Here is a 6,000-nt window from a genome sequence, read left to right as displayed (position 1 = left end):
GATCAGGATTGATCGTGCATTTTTGTGGGGCTGGGGAGTTTAATTCTGCTCGCCTTCTTGATGCGAAATTCATCTCCACCGTCGGTTTAAGACGTGGTTTGGAAGGCCATGATTTAATTGGTGGGTTGAGTGAGTGCTGGCGCAGGCATTCACTCGGCTAAGGCATTAGTTAGCATGTTTAGGGTAGGTATCCTAAAGGATTTGTCGGTTATTTGTATTGGGTTGGGGGTTCTTGCCATTGGGGGTTAGCACCCTTGTTTTGAGTCCACTTTGTCGAGTGGATAGTTGTAAAATATGTAAATTATTTTTGACTTAATGATATAGAAGGATCGTCTCTTGCTTCAGCAAAAAAAGAAAAAAAAAATATTGAATTTAATAATAATAATAATAATAATAATAATAATATTAATATTAATAGTAATAATCTTTCTTCTATTTCTTTAGATAATATAACTAAGGATAAAAAGGCTTCTTATTCAAGCAATAAGGTTGTTAATATTTCCAATTTCTCTTTTGATTCCCATGTTTTTAGTATTTTAGAAAAAGGTTTAACCTTTGTTGTAGCTCCCAGAAAAATTCCTGTGCATGATATTATTTATGACATTGAATTCAGGATTAGAGATTTACTTGATTCCACTAAAGATATTATTAAGCAAGATTGCACGCTTGTCCTTAGAAAGGCTAAACCCCCTAAGAACAACCTTACCAAGCTTGGGTTTGAAGCTGCCAAGGCCTTGAACAATAACAAGGACATAGTTGTTCTAAAAACTGATATAGGGGGTGCGCCTGTCATTCTTAACAAGGAGGATTACCAGAAAAGGATGTTAGATCAGCTTTGCAGTAGCTGAAGTTATAGAAGGCTTGTTAAGAACCCCCTAAAAAAGATTTCTAAAATAGTTGCTCTAGCCATAAAATCTAGTAGCATTGTTAGCTCCCTTAGCAAGAAGCTTATCGAGAGCAACCCTCTCACTCCTAGGATCTATGGTCTCCCCAATATCCATAAGGATGGGCTTCCACTTCACCCCATTGTCAATACTATTGGAGCGTCGACTTATCTTTTAGCGAAATTTCTTGCTAATAAGCTCAAACCTCTCATTGGCTAGACTGAATCCTTTGTTAAAGATTCATCTTCATTCGTTAATGAGTTAAAGGATTTTAGATTTGATCCTGATGATCAGCTGGTGAGTTTTGATGTGGTCTCCTTATTCACTAATATCCCTATTAATGAGGCCATTGATGTCATCAATCACATTACTGATCCTGATACTGCTTTTTTAGTTAAAATTTGTCTCACCTCTACTTTCTTTAGTTTCGAGGGTGAATTCTATGAGCAAACCTGTGGTGTGGCTATGGGTTCTCCCCTTTCCCCCATTGTGGCCAATCTCTTCATGGAGGACTTTGAATCCAAGGCCTTGTCTTCTGCTCTTTACCAACCCAAACTTTGGAAAAGGTTTGTGGATGACACTTGTGTCGTCTGGTCTCATGGTAAAGAAAAGTTGGAACTGTTTTACCATCATCTTAATAATCAATCAAGTTACAAAAACTTCACCATGGAATTCAAATTTGATGGTAGCCTTCCTTTTCTCGACATTCTTATCTCAAAGGAGGATGGCGGTTGTTTCTCTCATCAAGTTTTTCAGAAGCAAACTCACACAAAGCAATATCTCCCTGCTAGTTATGAGTTTCTAAGGAAAATCACCTAGAAGATGAAAAAACCCACCTCCTTAAAGTTTTTAATAAGAATGGTTATAGTAGGTCCCAAGGTCTTAGGGATTTTCTAAAAGTTGAAAAAAGGTCCTAAGAATAAGATTGATCCCAAGGATTGGTCTTCTGTATTTCATCTTCCTTTTATTGAAGGGACCACTGATAAAATCGCAGGATTCTTGAAGAAAGATAACAATCATTCTTCTTTTAGGCACCTTAATACTATTCGAAGTTCTCTTTGTTCTGTTAAGGACACGATTAACCCCAAGGATGGGAAGGGTGTTTACATCATTCCCTATTCATGTGGAACTCCTTATATTCGTGAGACCATTCAATCAATAAACCAAAGGATTTGTGAACATGCCACATACATCAAGCATGGAAATTCTTGCTCCTCCACTTTGGCAGAGCATGCAAAAAAAACCAATCATCACATCTGCATTGAAGAGGCTAGGGTCATTGCTAGGATTGACAATTTTCATCATCGTAAATTTAGGGAGGCCTTACAAATTGAAAAGAGACTTGTTAATTTGAATAGAGATGATGGTTGGAGTATCAGCAGATGCTGGATTCCCGCTTTCTCTTCCTAAATTTTATTTATTTATTTATTTTTAATTTTTTTTTAACAATATTGTTTATAATATTTTTATTTTACTACTATTTAATATTATTACTAATTATTTTTATTATAATATTTGTTAATTCACCTAACTATATAGTTTATGATATTCTAAAATTAGTTGTATATTAGTTAATATTTGGCATTATGAAGTTATTAGAATATTATATACAATAATAAGGTTATAAGGGGCTATAATTTTTTTTAATAAAAGTAATTATTTTATTAATAAAGATTAAGTTAACATATTATAACTACTTGGTTTATAATATTATTTTATTACATATTTTTTTTTTAATATTAATTAGAATTTAATTCAATAATATTTTTATAAATTTAATTTCTTTAGTTAGATTCTCTTATCCTTCCTAGTCAAAACCTAATTACTAATTTCTGCCTTTAGTCAAAGTAGTTGTTACTCCCAAATGACTCTCTACATCTATTTATTGCAATGCCTGGATCTGGTTCTCATCTTGTCCTCAAGATGAACCAGACTAGGTGGTTCAAAATACATCGATGAGATTATCTCTTATGTGATTTTTACCAAAAAGTGTTATAATTATTATGGATCACATAAATCGAAATTCAAAAATTATTATTATTATTATTATTATAAAATAGTATTACATTAAATAATTTTACAATAAAAATGATTATATTATTAATAATAAATTGTTTCATATAAATAAAAATTAAAAATATTATTATTATTAATTATATTATTAAAAGGTATATAATTATGATTATTAAAATTATTACTATGATTGTCATTAATAATTAATATTATTACTATTATTAATTAATTAATATTATTATTAATCATATTATTGTAAATTAAATTTAATAGTTTTGAGTTTAGATTTATTTGATCCATAATGTTTAGAAGAGAATATTTTTCCGGAGAAATCACATAGAATATTTTCATGGAGCTATCATTTCGAGCTCTCCACTGTGGTTCATCATCAAGAAAAATGTTGAGTACCTAATCTAACATATATATATATATATATATATATATATATATATATATATATATATATATGCTTCAGAGAAAACAAGAAAAAAAATGATCTATTATAACTACATGATAATATGTAGTTATTAATTTTATTTTCATTTTACTTTGACTTTTCAATGTTTCAAAAAAAACTATCTTTATTTTTTTTTATTTTTTAACAAATTAATTTGTTTTTGCTTGTTTTCTCTAAAGCATCTATACCTATATATAATGTTAATGTTATATAAGTACTCCACCTTTACTTTGATGATGAACTATAGTAAAAATTTCCAAATGTTGAATCTAAAAAAATATTATTGAATTGAGGCTTTTGTGATCCATATCAGGTTTACGAGAGATTTTTTTGCGTAAACCACAAGATCTATCATTTGTCGACGCATTCCAAACCAACTAGTGTGGTTCATCGTCAAGACAAGTTGAAGAACCGATAGATCTTGTGATTTACACCGAAAAATCTCTCGTAAACCTCAAAAATATTCTCTTAATAATATTATTAATTAATAAATATTAATAATAAATAAATAATTTTACTATTACATATTAATATTTTTTTATTAATATATATATTATTAATTAACTATTAATTAATATAAATGTGGTTAATATTGTTAATTAAACATAAATATTGAAGACGATTTTTGTTACAATACGATGTTGACACGTTATTGTATAAAAGTAGTTAAAGTATATAAGTGGAGTTGTTAAGATCTCTAAGAGGATACTTATCTTGGCCACGACTTTAAATACATACATTATGGCATGTGTAAATTTGATAAGAATTTGTGACGTTTATACAAATTAGAATTTAGAATGTATTATAATATAAACATTAGGTTTTTATTGAGGATAAAATTCTAAAGAAATGTGATTTTCAAATAATATAATTACAAACCGGTAAAAACATTAATATTATATAATAGCATAAATTGATAAATATTAATTATTTATAACATAAATAAGTGAGAGGGGTTAGTATTTATCTCTTCTCAAGTGTTCACCTTTTTTTATATTTAAATATAATCATCTAAAAGAATGTAGTTTAATTAATTAAATTTTTAATTATTTGGATTTATATGTTTATTTTATAATAAAGATTTCATAATTCTGATTTAATTATCAATAATTATTAGGTGGATGGTAAGGATTTAAGCTCTATAGAATATTTTATAATTTTTTTAGTAGTATATACAAATCAAACGCTTTCAAAGTAGTTACGTTTTTTTATCTTTTTAATTATATTTATTATTTAAAAAAATGTCATATGAAATGAGTTATGCTTTTTTGGACATGTGATATTGATAATTCGTAATATTGTCCATTGTATTATAACAAATCCCATTTATTTTCGAAGTAGTTATCCCTTTTCTATCTTTTTTAAATTTTATTCATTAGTTAAAAAAATGACATATGAAATGAGTTATGGTTTTTTGGGCATGTGATCTTCATAGTATTGTCCATCATATTATAACAAATCTGATTTATAAATTAAGAATCTCCGGGATAAAGTCGGGTAAATCTACACTATGAAGAATCTTGTTTTATATATATAGATACAAATATAGATATATACATGATAAATTTATAATTTAATTAATTGTTATAATTTTTTAATTGAAATATATGATAAAGAAAGTGTTTTGATGTGTATCCATATTTACCATCTATTTAATTTATATGACTACACTAATTACATAGATTTAACAAAAGACACAAAATAATGGTGGAAATGTATTTGGCACTCTAAAAACCCCTAAAGCACCCAAAATTATGAAACTTGAATTTTCAATTTTTTAATGGTGGAATTGGATTCAGCATCTTCAAAATAAAAAAATTTAATTTCAAAAATGACTCCTATACTCAACTTCTCCTCATGAAATTTAAACCTTAACCCTAATTGAACCTAAACCCGACAAAAAAAATCATTACACTTGGACTAGATAACTAAACATATTTAAACATCATATATTTAAAAATATATGCTACTAACATGCCGTATATAATAAAAAAACTAAACATGTTCTTTTATATATATATATATATATAAAGTTATATATATTATATATAACTTTAAAGTTATATATATATCTTTAAAATTATATATATAATTTTAAAGTTACTCTTGAAAGTTACATATATTATATATACAAGAACCTGGTTCGCTTTTTCTTATCTTATACTACATGCCACTGACATATATCATGTTAAAATAGAAAAATATGCATATGCACCGTTCATCACGATCACATCATCCGGAAAATATGCATATATCACAATCAGATCTCATCTTGCCTCATCTTTTTATTCAACCGTGACCGCTTTTTCAACCCTTTCATAATCCATGGGCCTCACAATACAACTGACGTCGACATTATCAGGAACACATCTTTTCCTTTTCTGTTTTCTTGACGGTATGATTGCTGGTGCGCTGGAATTAACGCTGCACTTTTCTCACAACATGTACTTCCTACTTGCAATGACATGCAAACGGTTTACATTTTTAGAAAAAGTTATGTGGGGGAACATAAAGATACATCTATGTTAATTATATTAATATTGCTCTCTGAGTTAAGCCTCAAGCGGTTTCTTAACTTTGTACCAAAAGCTTGCAAAACCCGATCCTTATTAGAGTAATCAAGAAGTGGTTTTGGAGAATCTATAT

The sequence above is a fragment of the Pinus tabuliformis genome, chromosome 4_1 (assembly GCF_031772625.1).
Source record: "Pinus tabuliformis cultivar Carrire ecotype Pingquan chromosome 4_1, CPIR1, whole genome shotgun sequence".
In the NCBI taxonomy this organism is placed as follows: Eukaryota; Viridiplantae; Streptophyta; class Pinopsida; order Pinales; family Pinaceae; genus Pinus; species Pinus tabuliformis.
The sequence above is the reverse complement of the archived record's forward strand: the minus strand, read 5'-3'. Positions refer to the sequence as shown.